Source organism: Buteo buteo, chromosome 3 (genome assembly GCF_964188355.1).
Source record: "Buteo buteo chromosome 3, bButBut1.hap1.1, whole genome shotgun sequence".
Lineage (NCBI taxonomy): Eukaryota > Metazoa > Chordata > Aves > Accipitriformes > Accipitridae > Buteo > Buteo buteo.
The window spans coordinates 2,356,440-2,374,539 of NC_134173.1; positions in this window are offsets into that span (position 1 = coordinate 2,356,440).

The window sequence follows — 18,100 nt, forward strand, 5'->3', positions numbered from 1 at the left end:
GTCTGTATCAATTCCTGTCAGCATCCAGGGACCAAGTCAGGAGTGGAGCACACAGGACAGTCCCACTGAGACAGTGGCTTTCTATATGCCTACAGGGAGCTGAAATTGGTGTATCTGTGCTAGCCATTGGCGCCATGGGAAAACCTGGGGGTTTTTTATTTACTGTCAGCTTTCACAGTTGTATTTTTAACAGTAGGACCTCATGCTCTTGAAATTATATGCAGGATGGCGTTCGAGCCTCAGTTATACTTCTGTAACCCCACTGAATTCAAGTAGTAACTCAGGACAGAGTCTAGACCAATATGGCTTTATCAAATGCAGTCTCACTGAGAGCTTTATTTCTATATGGATTTTTTAGTTAGTGAAGTGAAATAAATGTCCAGTAAATTTCTCAGAAAGCTATTCCCTTTGAAGAGTAAAAAAACCATTTATAATAGATTAAACAAACAGCACTAGCAAGAAAAACAGCAAGTAATGTCAGAGATGTGCCAAAGAAGGTAAACCCCTCTATTTGGTGTTAACTTTTTTTAAAACAATCTATGTCAGTCAATGTGTCTTCATGTGCTGTTGTGTTATTTCAACAATTTTGGTACTGTATCTCTGCTACTACTACTGTTTTGCCCTCAGGCATTTGCTTATACAAATATATCAGAACTGAATATAATAGAGATGAACCAGAATCAGCAAGTCTCCACCCATTTTAGAAATATTGGAAGCTGTTATGTTAGCCAGGCCTCCCTTAGTTGACATAACATTGAAAAGTATATGCTGTTTTGCTGTCTACATTAGGAATGGCATTATTTTTAGTGTATTTATATTATTTAAAAGTATTTCTCTCAAAGGTAAGAACAGGCCATGATTTAATTCCTACTATTTATTACTTTTATTATTTCAGCGACCAGTATTAAAATCCATGATGGAGCAGGGTCTAGGCAAGCAAATGCTATCAGGAGGACTGTCCTGTGCTGCTTAAATTTTTTGTTCAGAATCATTTAGCTTCCTCAAATGCTGCATAGTGGCTTTTATTTTCTTGGTGGCTTGTTCTCTCACTGAAGACCAAAGGATTAAGAAATGGACCTCCTATTAGTATTACTGGAAGCTGTGTGTTTAAAACTTCCTAGGAATCAATGCAAGAAAAAACACTATCTAATTAAAGCTAATCTATGTTGCTAGAATACCAGCACTCCAAATAATAATTAAGTTTTGAGGTTCAGGAACAATATGCAACTCATCAAGTAAAACATCCAGCTTAATTCTGGAGGACCCTAGGTTGCAGAGTTCCTATTGATGTCAGTGGAATGCAGGGCCCAGCCTTGTGGAAAATGCTTAAAGCCTTCCAGTAGAAGCCCCTAAACTAAGGGACTAATCCTTCTGATAAAGAAAGAGTCAAGGCTGCATTTGTTTAGTAAGAGCTAAATCCAGATTCTTCTCCAAAATTTGAATATTCTCATAAACAGAGCGTACAAATAACATTAGGAATAAATCTCAGTACTTTCCTGGTGTGAAAAGAAGAAAGTATAAAGAGTCAGGTAGATAACAGATAGAGCTTGGTAAATAATATTGCAGACACAGTAATAAAAGAAAGCCCTGTGAGTCTGAAAAGCAACACAGCCTGGTTCAATAGCAAATTCTAAGGGTACTGATGGACTGGAGTCCCTCAGCCAGTTATAAACACAGTGCCTACATTGTACTGTGAGTCAAAAAGCTCTCTATTTCTCTCATGTTGGGCAACCACATGTGAAAACCATGTGAAATTAGCCCAAATCACTCAACCCAGCTATGTTGCTTGCAGAATTCTACAAGAATGATACACTTCATTCACCCCCTTCTTCTGCCGAGCCCTCGTGCCTGCTGCAGAGGGTAGAGCAGAGCATGCATACTCTCCAGGCAACAAAAACCTACTTCAGACCAGAATATTCATCTCTTACGAGGGTCCTAATTAATTCAGCTGAGCTACCTATGTGAATAACTGTTTGCGAGTTGTCAGTGAAGGCTAAACAATTTAGACTTCAATTCACCACGTCTGATCAATAGCCACTAGCATACATGGATCATCTGGCTAATTCAACAAGTAACTTTTGCTAGCGTAAACAGGCTGTATGAAAAAAAAATGCAATGTGTTAGGGCTGGAGGAATTCTGCAGACACTTTGTCAGGAATTTTGGTTTCCTTTCAGCCTGTTAAGAAAACTTTTCTTTGAGTGCCCTATCTAGTCTTTCTTCCTTTCCTTCCTTCCTTCTTTCTTTCTTTCCTGCTTTCTCTCTTTGTCTCTCTCTTTCTTTCTCTCTCTCTTTCCTTTTTTCTTTTGGAATTCACAGTTGGTAGGTGTAGAAACTGTTTACAAAGAAGAAATACCAGGATGTCTATTTTCTTCAGGGAGTCTAACTGTTCTGAGAGGTTTAGTTGAGTGGCCTTTTAGACATATACTTTTGTATTTCTTATTTTCTATGTTAAGTTGTTCTTTTGCTAAGTACTGAGCTCACATAAATTAAGGTAAATGGATCTTTTGAATTTTAAAGGCATGTTTTAGCAATGCATTAGACACTGGCTGTGTATTTCGTGCTCTTAATTGGATTCTGTCAGTAAAGCAAAGAGAAAAAAGTCATCTACCGAATTTACTTCATCACCAGTTCGCAAGTTCATAATCTGACACGACCATTCAGTGAAGTGCTCTGCCCATCTGTAAATTAATGTAATCTTAAACTAACAGATGTACCACCATGCCTGAGGGTAACAGAACAACCATTTCACACCTTTCTGTTCTTTTTAGTTTTCTCATTTGCATTTATTTTGAAGAAAATTGCTTCACCAATCTCAGGTCAGCATGAGGATACATGGTTTCTTTCTTACTAATAAAGTATTCACAAATTTGTTTAAATCATGTTTTATGTTGTTATAATGGCAACTCTGGGTTTTCTGAATTATTTTATTGTGTATTAATTTATATTTAATAAAGGAGAGTTCAACCTATTTTTTTCATAAAGAAGCTCATGTGAGATGACTAAAAGTAACCTTAAATTATGTTTGTCTATAAAGTGGAAAAGATAAATTCTAAATAAAATTGTGATATTGACAAGCTGGGCCCTCAAAAAGGTGATAAAAATCAAAATTTGTACTAAGGTAGACATTTAAGATAGATCCAATAAATCAGTTTCCAGCACTACCTTTTCCTCTCCCTTGATTAAAAAGGGAGAGTTCAAGTTACCTGAATCAGGTTCAAGAACATAAATTTAAGAAAGACATCTAAGTTGTGCTAGATGAAACCTACTTAAATGTTTTATATATTTCTTTCCTAGATGATATAGTTAAAACCCTTCCGTGTCTTTGTCTTGGCTTTGTCCATTCACTTTACTAAGTAAAAATGCCAGTTGTTTGAGCCAGATTTACTCTGTGGAGCATAGATGGAAAGGAACCATTTGGATTCTCAGTTCCACCTGCTGCGACTGCTGGCAGCCTGGGCATATAATCCATTCCCAAACTGATTAAGCTTAAAACTAGTTCATTTTTTTCCCCATGCTATTCCTATTGGGAAGCTACCCCATGTTTTTCTGATGGCTGAAACCACCTAATTTCCATCATAAATGCTTTCATGGCCAGTTTATTCCCATTGGTCATTTTGCCAACATTATCTTTTGTGCCAATAGCCGGTTTCTCTTAACACAGTTCATCACCTTGCTTTTAGTCCATAACATAAGACCTTGCATTTTGCTTTCTTGAGATCCAGTCTGTTTTTCTGAGGACATTACTTCTCATAATGCTTGTCATCTTCTATGCTATTCTGGTCTCTTTTATCCAGCTCTTCAACAGATTTGACTCTCCTTTTCACAGGTCACTAAACAGAAGCTAACGAAATCCAGAAATATATCCACTTTGTTGTACTTTCTTTACTATCAGAAATATCCTAACCCTAATTCATCTTGGGGAAGAGCAGTAGAGTAGATGACCACCTGGAGTTTTTGATGGACATTTAAGAAGCGGAGATGCTCCATCAGATTTCCATTCGAACAGGCTTAGACAAGAAATATTCCTTCTTCTCCAAAGCTCAATTCTTTTAAAACGATTTATTTAATGAACAGTAGATTATCCCAGTTGGGGATCGCTTGTGGTAAATGGGAGAAATACAGGTGGCAGAACCAGATTCAGAGGAGTTTTTCTGAAGATTATCAGGAAAGGCACAAACCTTTTAAAGATTTGGCTAGGTCATCCATCTTTGCATACCAAAGGGACCGCGCAGTTCCCACATATCTGGTCGGTGTGACCGTGTTTTCCTTATCAAGATGCTGGGGAAATATTTTGTCTTTGGATTGCCCCTTCACATCCTCAACACAGTTACAGGATTTAAGGCAGGGTCTGCACTCAGTATATGCTGGGTCAATGCTTTCTATTGATACCATATGTTGGTAACAACTGACCCTTGATTCCTATGCAGTTGCGTATTCTTGTGATGTATTGAATGAGTCAGTCTTACGTATGTGATTTGCTAAACTGGACACAGCCTTGGATGATACTTGAATAAGGAGTTAGCAGTGGTATAATAGAAGTATGAGTTGCCATTTGCTTTGGAGAAGGGATGCAGGGAAAACATGCTTTCAAGGCTTGCTAGAAGACCATTAGGGAGAAAGTGAAAGGAAAAAGTGGGGAGCACCCTGACAGCTCTATGATTCATGAATGTTTTGCATGCTTTTGCAGAGCTCATAAAGAAGAAAAGATAAAAGGGGCTGAGCCTGCCAGTTTGGACTGTGTTCTTGGTAATAAGTTAAAGACGATCAATTTAAATACAATATTGTATGATCATATGGTCAGCTCAGATTTTGTTTTATTTGTGGCCATTCTGTTGTCAGAAGAACACTATTTCCTGCCAAACTGGCACTAAATTTCATGGCCATATGGAAGGTGATGTAATTTCACCTTTTCCAAATGTTTTGCAGAAATAAGATTGATTTAGCTTGGGATTTGGGGATTTGGAGGATTGCTTGTTTGTTTGTTTGTTTGTTTGAGAGGGGTGCTTTTTGGCTTCAGCCTCAGTATTTGAACAGCATGGGCAGAAACTGAAATCAAGATGGTAGCATATATTCCATTGAGAAAAGATGGCAAACACTTTAACCACCTCTGTTCATTGATTAGGATTCTGAAAGGCTGATTGGGATAACTGTGTATGTTTTAATGAGACTGTTAGCTACAGTGAATTTTTTGAGATGAAGACTTATTCTAGCTTAAAAGTTGATGATTCATGTTTTGAGGATGGAAGCAAAAGATAGAGTCGGCACACTGGCTATGAATAATGTGGGTACCATGTCTTACGTTACTATTTCAGCTTTTTTTTTTTTTTTTTTTTTTTAGTGTTGTGGTAAATAAGACAACTTTAAAAGTTTCTAAACAGGCATTTTATGGCAAATAAACAGATGTCCAGTTTTAACACATTTTGGCAAAGCCTAAGCAGATCTTTTCTCTTCTTTACAAACATTTAGGTTCTACTAGATGATAATCCACTGAAACTAATTCCTGTTCACGCCTATGTTAAAACTGATGGTGTACTGACAAACAACTTGTGTGAGTTTGCTTTTGTGTCTCTAACACTGCAAAAGCACCTTGTTGCAGTTTAGATTTTGTAAATAATGTGGAAGACACTACACATTTTCATCTAACAAATGCCTTTTTTTCCCCAAATTAAATATTTTTCTGTTCCAAGTCAGGACAATAAAAGGTTCAGAGCCAAGGTTGTTTGAAAAGATGCAAAGAGACAATCTCACATAAATACTAGGTAATAGGATAACTGGTATTTCAGAACAGAGGATAGAGATTTCACCCTTTCTCCTCTCCTTTTAATTTTGTTCTACAGATGGCAAAATTGCCCAATAAATGTCACTGCACAAATAGAAGAGAAAAGGCCAAAACGGTGAGTAATTTTTTAGAAGTATTGTTCAGTATTTGCCAAGGAGACCATAAGTTCAGGTGAATGGTTCAAACCATCTGTGATTAAAGATCAGCCATACAATTGGAATAAGAGAAAAGAAAAAGAAAAGGAAAAAAAAAAAGACGTTTTTAACTGATCCCAAGGTAGTTTGGAATGGCACGGCCATTGCATTCAATTCAGAGAGTGAGACTGGTTACAGTTTTGAAAGTTGGAACAGAGTGAAAGAAGTGAAGTGACAAATAGGTGGTGTAATTCTTGCTTAGCCTTTCTGCATAAAGGGAAAATTCTTCTGTGTTCAAGATGGCCTAGCTCCTAACACTGAGTGCACAAAGCAGTCAGAGGAATAAGAACCGAGTTACAGCTCAGAGCAGTAAACAACTGAATGACTGAAAGATGAGAAATGCTCAGACTCTGAGAAGGCTTTGCTAGCTTCTGGGTGGGATTAGAGAATTTTAATTACACCTATATTGGACAACACGCTTGAGACTAATCATTATTCAACAGTGTCGGCAAAGTCCAATCAGATTTGGAAAGGGTAAAGCTTCCCACACAAAAATTCTTGCCTGTATGCTAAATTTGAAGGCCAGTGATGTGAACAATATGGTGTGTGCCAAATGAGGATTGACAGAAGTGCATCAGCATTAGGAAATGCATAGTGTTGAGACAGTGGTAGAAGGAATAGACAGTTCATTTTCTTCAGGGAAATGCTGTTCTCACTGTCCTATGACGATTCTGTGTACAATATTTTGCCTGTTATTATTTGGTTGGGTAACTTTTTCAAGAAGGCATATGATGTAGAGTTATCTGTGTACTTGGAGATGTGGAGGGAGGAAAAGATGTGTCTCATGACAAAAAAATCAACTGGCTGATATTAGAAACCAACATGCAGAAATAACAGGTGTTAAACACAGACCTATTATTAACTTAACATTTTATAATAGCTTTGTCATTCATTTGGTTCACCAAAACAGTGGACTATATTCATGCACCAAGTGAAACAGTTTAAAAAGTATCATCTGTGGTTTTAAATCAAAAGTCACTACTTGGGAAACCATAGCAGTTATCTGGTAAATGCTGGGACTAATAGCTAAATACCTCAAAGCAAAATGCATATTGCATATTATTGACGCTCATTTGGGTTAAAAAAAAAAAAAAAAAAAGGAAATAGCTGAAAACTAAGCTGAGAAAGTCTGCATCAATGTCAGAGGGATGAAAGATTTCATTTTGACCATTTGGTCTACATCAAATGGGCCTACTGGGCTCATTACAAGATAAAGAATGAGCTCCTTTTATCACATACTGAAATTCCTGACCTTAAAGTAACCTTTGAAAGCAGTATTCTCCTTTGCCCATAGGGGAAAAAAAAATTGAAAGGATATGCTATGCTTAGTATGGCCAGACATCTTTACCACCACATTATAAATTTTTAAGATCTCTCTGAGAGTCACATATTTTTGAATTTTAATTTATATTGATTGATGTAGAAGTACATCAGTGCTTGATAATGTAAATGTTTGAGAGTTCGTCGAAGAGTTATTCTTTTTGAAGGGTCTGAGAACCATCAACAATTGACATGGTAACATAAGGAAAAATGTGGGCAAGACAGAGCCATAAAGTCCTAGAGATACAGCAGAGAATTAGTCATTAACATGTATTATAAAGGCATTTTCACTGGAACACCAAAATAGACTCATGGTCTGGATTCAGAGGGGCCAGTTAACTGTTTTTCCTGTTTGTTTTACTCTAGATTTTGCCTTTAATTTTGTATAGAGCCTGTTCTTCCTGCCAAGCATGCAAGATCTTTAAAATTTTTTTTTCAGGTTTTTATTCAGAACTTTCTTTTTTCTACAAATTGGAAATACAGCTGTGACATCACTACTATTACCAGTATTCAAGTTTAACAAACATTCCAAATAAATAGTATGACTAAAGTTTACTCAGTCAAGAGTTATTTCTCTATGAATCTGCTTGCTGCTGCATATCTTTTTCACCACTAAAGATCATCATAGGAATTAATTATTTTAATATGTGTGGAACTGTCAAAATAGTGACATTAGGCTAACCTTTACAAGTGATTTCTACTTCTTTAAGTGCCTGCCAATTGCCATTCTACTAATTGCTGACCATTCTGTAATGGGAATTTACAAATTATGCAATGCCCTCATTCCTCTGCCTGTCATAGTTCTGATCTTATCACTGTAATGAACATCTTAGCTTTTTAAACTATGAAATAGGAATACCCAGAAATAACAAGGACTAACTATTATCTAGTAACAATAAATATGTGTATCTCCATTTGATCTTGTATTAGAATCGTGTCCCTGAGATTGCACGCATGCCTAAAATTCAATGTGTACAAAAGTGTTTGTTGTTCTGACATCTAAAGTAGGAAAATTTCTGATAGGAAAATTAGCCACCTGCTAATGAATTCCTATAACGAAAACCCCTGTACATGAGGATCATTTATTCTTGCAGTAAAAAGAGTTGTGCTGTTCCTAAAACTATGCTGAATACAGTTAAATAATTTGAATGGTGGCTGCTAAGTAATTTAGAATTTGATCCATAACCTTAAGCAGTTTTTGAAGTTACTTTTAGTAAAACATCAGGTGCAATTAAAAGTCAAGGCATGTCCATCTTCCCTGACTGATGAGAGCCATTTGAACAGAAAAAAGACCTTAGCACTGTGTGGTGGGTTGACCCTGGCTGGACACCAGGTGCCCACCAAAGCCGCTCTATCAGTGCCCTCCTCAGCTGGGCAGGGGGGAGAAAATAGAATGAAAGGCTTGTGGGTCAAGATAAGGACAGGGAGAGATCACTCACCAATTACCATCACGGGCAAAACTGACCCAACTTGGGGAAATTAGTTTCATTTATTACCGATCAAACCAGAGTAGGGTAACGAGGAATAAAACCAAATCTTAAAACACCTTTCCCCCACCCCTCCCTTTTTCCCAGGCACAGCTTCACTCCCAAATTCTCTCCCTCCTCCCCCCTCAGCGGCACAGGGGGACGGGGAATGGGGGTTGGAGTCAGTTTATCACATGTTGTCTCTGCCGCTCCTTCCTCCTCAGGGGGAGGACTCCTCACTCTTCCCCTGCTCTAGCGTGGGGTCCCTCCCATGGCAAACAGTCCTCCACGAACTTCTCCAACGTGAGTCCTTTCCACGGGCTGCAGTTCTTCACGAACTGCTCCCGCGTGGGTCCCTTCCCCTGGCTGCAGTCCTTCAGGCACAGACCGCTCCAGCGTGGGTCCCCCGCGGGGTCACCAGTCCTGCCAGCAAATCTGCTCCAGCGTGGGCTCCTCTCTCCACGGGGCCACAGGTCCTGCCAGCAAACCTGCTCCAGCGTGGGCTTCCCATGGGGTCACAGCCTCCTTCGGGCATCCCCCTGCTCTGGCGTGGGGTCCTCCCCGGGCTGCAGGTGGAGATCTGGTCCCCGGTGGACCTCCCTGGGCTGCAGGGGGACAGCCTGCCTCACCATGGTCTTCCCCACGGGCTGCAGGGGAATCTCTGCTCTGGCGCCTGGAGCATCTCCTCCCCTCCTTCTGCACTGACCTGGGGGTCTGCAGGGCTGGTTCTCCCACATGTTCTCACTCCTCTCTCTGGCTGAAGCTGCCATATTTTGGTTTTTCCCCTTCTTAAATCTGTTCTCCCAGAGGCACTACCGCCATTGCTGATGGGCTCAGCTTTAGCCAGTGGTGGGTCCATCTTGGAGCCGGCTGGCATTGGCTCTGTTGGACCCAGGGGAAGCTTCCAGCAGCTTCTCACAGAAGCCACCCCTGTAACCCCCCTGCTACCAAAACCTTGCCACAGAAACCCAGTGCAGTGCAGCTATTGCAGAAGCTACTGTTGTACGTACAATTATTTTGAGATTAATTGGCAGAAGAGTGATCATGTCATAGCAGAGATTTTAATCTGAAAAATACTAACATTGTTCTGATGGGAAAATGTCTAATCTTCCAAACTTCTCCAATTTGCAGTGAAGCTTCTCATTTCTGTTTGTGAAAGGTAAGAGAAGTGTAGAGGAAGTCCCCAATGTGGAAAATCATTTTGGCTGCAGCAGCCAGAGGTAGTTCTGCATCTAGTGAAGAATATAGGCATCCTGTAAGATTTTATAAAAAAAGGCCACAGCATATAGGCCTTTAAAAATGTCACTAGATACCTATCTTCATATCAAGGCCACTGGACATCTTTTTAAAACTGGACCTATTTCTTTATCTAGAAATAAATATTGAGTAGTATTAAGTATAAAGCCACCTTATTAAAAAAAAAAAGAAGTGGAAACTCAGTGATGCTTTTTGTAAATATTTTAACTCTAGATGGATAAAAAATACATTTTTTTTAAAATTTACTTTTTAATCTCTGCATTAACTTTAATCTCCAGAAGGCATTTTCAGACTTTGCACATACAATTTTCAGTAAAAGATGATCACTTCTTCCAGCATGTCTCCTAAGATTGTATGGCCTCATCTTGACTAGAGATCAGCATAGCAAGAGACTAAGGGTAGGTGGCAAAAGGGTATTCTGTTCATATAGGATATCCTATTTCAATCACAAAAACATTGACTGCACAGAGCACCATGCCCGTGCAACATGGCCTGTGTGCTGTTAACTTATCCTTTCATGCTTGGCAGAATTTTCTAGTGCAGATACATAATGGCTGTGGTTATAGCATCTGTTTTCTCCCATTCTTGATTTTGGTTATGCATCTGAGGCAGAGGGGGTATAAGGTTTTCAAAACTGTAATCTTCCACTAGATAGTGCACTGAGAGTACCAGGACTATGACAACCCTCCAAGAGAAGATTTAGCTATGTTTTAGTATTACTGAATTGCTACTTCTTTTTGAGGTTTTACATCAGTGTATTTCTTATAGTGATGCACTGTGCTGCAAGCATACAAACAAAGAGCCTCACCTTCTGAGGTGCAGTTTCTTTTACCAGGTGTCAAACACCTTCAGCTTACATTTAAGTAGTCATCTCTGTATCTGTCAGGCCAAAGAAATACAATAAGTGGGTTTTGTTTGTTTGTGGTTGGTTTTTCCCCTGAGGTGCTGAGCACATGCATCTTCCCTTTTCAGTTTCATTCAAATTCAGCATGTTTTTCACCTCTTAAAACATTCAAATGAATTTGAATGTCTTTGGCCCTCAGAAGTAGCAGCACACAGAAGGAGGATAAGTGCAGGTCCCAATGGTTTTCCCCGTTCTCTTAACATGGATGATGGATGATGTGAAACCCAGAAGGAATTCCCTTAGCCATAATGGAGCAGCAATAACAGCAGGGGCTTCAAAATGTCCAAAAGGCCCACCACAACAACCTCAGTGATCAGACAGACCTAATATTGCAAATTATTACTCTGGGTATAATCGTACACATTCATATTCCAAACTGATACATAAAACCTTTAATACTACAGTTACATTTTAAAGCAAAAAAATCTATCCCTCTTTCTTTGATGTTAAACTCACCTTTCCAAAGTTCTTCTGGGTCCTAAGAGTGAGTGCTTTGTTAAAAGTCAAGCAGAATTTGGGGAGGTTAGGTCAGCATTCTGAGGTCTCCACTGGGAGGAATGTGACATTTGGGTTGGGGTTTCTTTCTTGTCTTTGCCAAGAGTCACACGATGTTGATGTTAATGTAGATGGCATCTTCCTCCTCAGCCTTGGGTCTGTTTTGGTTGATTTTTATACATTCTGTTAACTTGGTCTGCCTACACGCTCTTTCTCTTCACTGGTTTCCAATTAGTCAGTTTGTTTATTCTCTTTGTTTTCACTAAAGACATGTTTTTACCTGAACATTTCCAAGTTGTACTCCTGTCGTGACCTTTGACCATTGTGATTTGTGTTTCCAGTACAGGACTTTTAGTATCACCACGTGTCTGTACTCTTCCACACCACATTTTATTCTAGAGTTATCCAATGTACACAGTAAACACTTGTTATTGCTATAAATTAAAACTAAAGTTGGACAATAGTTATCTGATTGCTAGACAAATTGCTATCACAGCTGAACAAGAGAAGCCTACACATGTCCAGAGACCCTGCACTTGTCAGACCAACAAAAAACTTGTGGTCTTTAAGAAATAGTACCAAAATTACATTTTACTGTGCTACAGTTTGCCTGCTTCAGCTGCTTCTAGACCTTGTCATATTCACCAGAGTTTCAACCTTCCTTTTTATGTTGGGAACCAATCGTACTGGGATGCGAAGCAGCTTTAGCAAGAGGTCTGGGTGGTACCACATTACCATATTTTTAGGATACTTGTTTATTCAGAAGACCTGGAATCAAGGGTAGGCAAGCCATCATCTGTACTAATTGCATTTGAAAAAAATGGGAGAATTCCAGCATAGCATCATCACCTTCTATAGCCCAAAACCATACCCCATACCCGCACAGAAGAATGTGCACATGTGATTCCATTGATGTGTCTAGAACTTGGTGCAGTCCCAACCTTCGTGGTCAGAAGCTGTCCTGATGGCAGTTACATGGTAACGAAATGTACGTGTTATTCTCAGGCGTGTGGTGGGGTACAGCGACTTTTTGCTTGGATTGAACCATAATTGCTGGGTGGAGTATAAGAATCTCCTCAGCATTTCTCAGTCACTTACTTGGTATCTCGCTTTTCAGCAGTGCAGCCTTAGTGAGTCCTACAGTTAAAACACCTAAAGATCACCAGGCGTTTTACACAGAATGTAAACGCTGCACCTGAGGGAGTGAATCCCAGAAAGAAGCAAGGCGTTGTGAAGCTGAGCCTAAGTTTCCCATGGGAATCTAGCTCCATAGAAACAGTTTTCTGGAAAAGACCTATACAATGTCACAGGGATTAACCCATTCTTGTTAGCAAGACCAAGCTAGAAGGTAGAGGTAGCATCTTTTATCAGACCATCCAATAAAACTTGGAAAAACATACAAACTTTCAGAAGCTCTTCCAAAGGTGTAATTTTATAGTACTTACTTATTCTAGAAACCCACAAGAGGTCACCTAAGAGTATCTTATCTAAAAAGTGCTATTGGCTGGCTTAGAAATTATCCATATAGAAGTTATCACTCACAGATAAAATCTACAGGATTTACTCCAAACTATGAGAGCATAAGCAATAATTAACAATTTTGGATCTGAAAGAACTCAGCATCACCAGTAATGTTTTAATTTAATTTGATTTAATCACACTGTAAAGAAACTATAAGCATTTTGAAAAAAGGGAAACATTTAGTGAACAGCAAAGTACTCTTCAGTTATTAAGCTTCCTCTCACACACTCTGTCCATGTGAAGTAAGATAATGACTAGTAAAAGTTACCAGCATTAAAATAATACAGTGGAAATGACAGTGCCATTAATAGTTTTATTAGTTCATTTCTGTGTCTCTTTAAGTATAATGGACCTATTAATGCTGAAATTTAATAACAGTTATGACAGTGCAATCACAAAAATAGCTTTCTATGATACTTCTATTTGTAAATACAGGAAGTCTGAGAACAAAGTTTCCTTTCCTTGCCCTTTCTTGACCACAGATGTTGGGCGAGATTAAGTTTTTAATGTCGAGCTGCAGCAAGCTGAACAGAACAGTCTGAAGTGGAACACCCCCCAGCCCGTACACCACACCCCGGGGGCAGCGGTGGGTCTGCACTGCCCTTTGTACACTTGAGTGGAATAATCAAACCCAAAAAGTTTAAGAGAAAGAAACAAGGATGACAACTGGAAAATAACTGGAGAAGTGTGGAAGAAAGAGGGGAGCATGTTGTGAAGAAGAGTGGGAAAGCATGCACAAACAAAGAGTAAGTACAGATTAAAAAGTAACAGGAAGAGGGAATTAGCGGAGATAAATGGGAAGAGTATGAGAGGAGTAGAATAATGCTAAGATATTAGACCACATGAGCAATAAATCCACTGACATTTTGAATTAAGATCAATTCAGTTATTTTATATTTTTCTAAAATGTCAAGGCTCACCCTAGTTGATAAAGTCAATTTGCAAAATATAATTAATGGCTGCAACTACTACTGTCTTTATTATGGACATACCTGCTGTGCTACTGGTTTTTTCTCATTTCAAATAGGAGACTGCTTAGTTCCTTACTTAAGTTTGGGGGTAAGATTTAACCTCGGGGTAAAAAAAAGTGTTTGTCATGGAAATCCTGCCTATGCTAAGGGAAAGGTTTGCTGTATACTTTTTTTCTGAAAGCTTTCCTTAGTTTACCCATGCTTTTTCTATTATACACATGGAGTTTGAGCCTCTATTGCACCTGAATTTAGTATCCTGCAACCTGACCTTTTAGAAGGGAGACAGCTTCTGAATCAATGGACTGTGTAATGCCAAAGCTCAGGTGTGGTCTCCATTGCCAGTCTTTCCACAGACTCTGAAATCAAGGGCCACTACCTCTTGGTGTACTGCAGTTTCAAACAAGTTTTGATTCTGGAAAAATCAAGGTATTCATTAATGACTGTATCAACAGTGTTATTGACAGAAAACCAAACCAAAATTCTGGCTCTGGCTTTTACAAAATAGATTAACTGCATAGGACAGCATAAGACAGGCAAATATATTGTAACATTCTCAGAATAACTCCCTTCTGGTCAATGGAGTATGACCAAGTTTGTGTTTGTCCCAGTGGATTAAAAAGATGAATTGTAGAAATAAGTCCTTTGCTTCAAAACAAGAGATTTTTTATTACTATTCTTGCTTAGAACAGGAGACTGAATTGTACAGTAGAATCTCTGAGGTTCTGGTTTAAGGACTTTAAGAAGGCTGATATTGGCTTTAGATAAACTATATAGAACTAAATGGACTATGAATGGTGTTTGTAAAATAACTTCTGTGCTTTAGAATTGAATTCATATTTCTATCCTGTGTAATACGTAAATATTTAGTGGCTTAAATATGCACAGCCACGTATTCCTTTAAAATGTACTAGCATAAATCTTCTGTATCTTCACTGATATCCAGGCGGCGTCCTTGTCGTTTCCATTTAAGTTGGAGACACCTCACGCCAACTGCTTTCAAATTATAAAAACTAGGTTTTAAACTTCTCTCTGAATGCTGCCTGAGATCCTGGATATTGCAACAAATGTAGCTGAGACAGGTCAGTAGATCTTGACTCTATTTGTATTCGTCGTCTGTGTAGGCCTGGAAACTAAGAAAAAATCAGTGAGGGAACCTTCAAATTCAAAGAGAGTTTCTTTGCCTGAGCATACTTGGATAATACTTATTGTAAGACTGAGATTGCTTGAATTATGTTCATCTTGCTGTGGCTCCAGTTCCACTGGAATAGTGGTGAAGAGGAATTTTAAAGATGAAAAGAGAGAACTTAGCATCTGAGTTATGCAAAAATAAAGACATCTTATGTTAAATAAATAAAATATATCTCATGGGTCTGTTGATCATACTGGCCTGATTAAATAAACATGGCAACTCATTCTGCCTTGTGAAATTCTCCTGTTCTTCCTGTGAAAGAGCACTATTCCCCTAATGTAATGCTGAGGAATACAAGGCAGATATCATCAGGAGGGATCAATGAAGGAAAGAATATTCAAATAGTGAAATATCTACCTTGGATTATATCCTAATTGGATATTACATTAGTCTAAATTTATTTCACTCTCATATTACCTTTTTTGAGTCATTAGAGACTAATGAAAGCTAATGTCAATTAGTTAAATCCTTGTTATGTTCCATCTAACAGTCATCTGTGAACCACACTGTATAAGAAATAGGCACTGATGCATTTCCTAATTAATAAAATAATACTTTGGGAGGAGGGAGGGAAGGGACATACTTTTTCAGATTTCCTGTAATTCTTCATAATTTGAAAAGCTTGGTTGTTTTCTCATGAATTTGTAATTGAGAATCCATTCTCTCATGTGAAAGTATATTCAGTATAGTGCATTCAAATTTCCCTTTTTCAAAAAAAATAAATAAGATTTTATTCATAGAGGTGAACAGTGGCAAAGAGCTATTGCAAGATATCCTCTTGTGAACTGTCAAAAGAGATCCCCTCTGTCAATCTCACTCAGGACAGCCTCCTGCCCTTCTTGAATCTAGATTCAGGTTCCACTCTTGCCCTTTTCCAGACCATTTCTAAGTTCGTCTTTTCTAAGTTTGAACTTGGGTAAACTACATTTGACCTGCATACCTAGATTTCCTGCCTATGAAATCTCATAAGTAATAGCACCCATCTCAAAAAGGGGCCTCTAAAGGGATGGAAGAGGTGATAAAAAATATAACACTTTTAAAATATTTAATATTACAAAAAAGCATCCTCATTCCAAGATGATCTGACGGTCATTCAGTATGTGCTGGAAATGCAGTTCCCCTTCTAAGGCAAGTATTACCCCTGGACGCTTCTGGCTGACCTTCCTGTCCTCTGCAGAGATGTATGTTGCGATGAATGCATATTGGGTTTTCCCTCTTCAACAACAAAAAAGCCAGGTATAAGTCCAGCCCTTTATAAGATGAGAGCACTGTAAGGTAGCTGACTGCGAATAAATGTGCTTAAAGACGATCCACCTGATTAAGCCATAATTTGAACACCTTTCAGGGATGCAGCCGGGGCCTGAAGGCGGCTCAGACTCTGAGGATGGCTGCCTGGCGTCCGTGGGGTGGGAGAAAGGCAAACTGCGAACAACGACGGCGTGTAGCGGGGCACCTGCCTCGGCTGGCTGCCGAGAAATCTTTGAAGGCATTATGCCGCTGCTGAAATAATTTTAATGGTGGGTATTTTTAACTTTTGTTGTTGAGAACTCATCTGTCCCACTGAGTTTCATTTCTTTTATGACATCGAGCCTCTTTAAAACTGTAAATAATGAAAGCACAATTTTCTTTGTGCTCTGAAAGTTCTCTTCTCTGCAAAATATTAGAAGTTCAAGAGCATAAATAAGCTTTTCCATAAAATCTAAGCAGAAATATCTTTCTAGTGAGTATTTTGTTTACATCTTTGACAACAGGGAGTAAATTTTCAGTGCACAGCTTGAGATTTTACAGAAGATTCAACTCCTGTTAACTTTAAAAAGAGTTTTATAACTGGTCATTCATGTACCATATGAAAGCTAACTCTTGGGTGTGACCCCTGAGTATCTACTCTTTCATAATTTTAACAAAGTATCTAGTATCTGTGTCATTATTGGCAATACAATAACGTTTATTAAAAAAATTTATCACTGGCATTGAATAGTACAGCTGTGGATAAGAGAGTGAGTGCATGCTTTGTTGAAAACTGCCAGGACACTGCTAATAAATGTGCAGTGCCACATAGTTATTGGCATTTCCATATGGAAAAGTATTTTTGCTTTAATACAGCAAAATGAAAAATAGTCATTGTTCATCATCCCTTATTTAAAGCTCTTCCTCTCCTTGTTGTATATAGATTTGGCAATGCCAGCACATGGCAATATTACCCGCTAAGAAATAGAGATAATTTAAAATTTGCAGGCAAGAAGTTTTATTGTAGGAGCGCTGCTCTTGGACATTAGAAACGTGGGTTCTGTCCCCTTGTCTCCTGGTGTCCTGCAATGTAATATTGGGAGGTCACCTGCAACTACATTTGAAAGGGTTTGGGTGGGAATTATGTGCCTCGCTATCCTTCCTCCCTGTCCTCACTCCTCCACCTTTCCCATGTCCCCTTTTGTAAACTGTGGCACTGACCTCCCTATAAGGAATTTTAAGGTCACTTAGTGAGAAGCTATGTATAAGAACTAGCATCGTTAATAAGATTAACAGTATGACTGCATTGAACAAGAAACGAGCTAAAACAAGGTAGCATTAGCACAAGAAGGTAGCAGCTTGTTTGTCCATTCAGTGATGCCACTGGCAGTGCTGAGATGCATCCTTACGTAAAGCAGCCGGCATGCTTACTCCAGGCTTTTCCAATGTCCACATTCTATCTCTGATTTTATTCATATCAGTGGAGTTACACTGATATTGCACAGAAATTTATTCAGTGGTAGTGACTCAAGCTTCAGATTTAGAAAATTGTCGTTCAGTTATAGTACAGGATACATGCTTTCAGTTCTGACAGTGGGGCTGATTCTGCTTCTGCTGAAAGCGAAGGCAAAATTCAGTGTTTCTGGACTGAACTGCATGCTTTGCTAAAATATTCTGGGTGTCACGGGAGGGGCTGGGAGGTATCTGGAAGATAAATGAGCTGTAGCATTTCCATATTTTGCATGCAACTGCATACTGGGAAATGGTTTTATATGC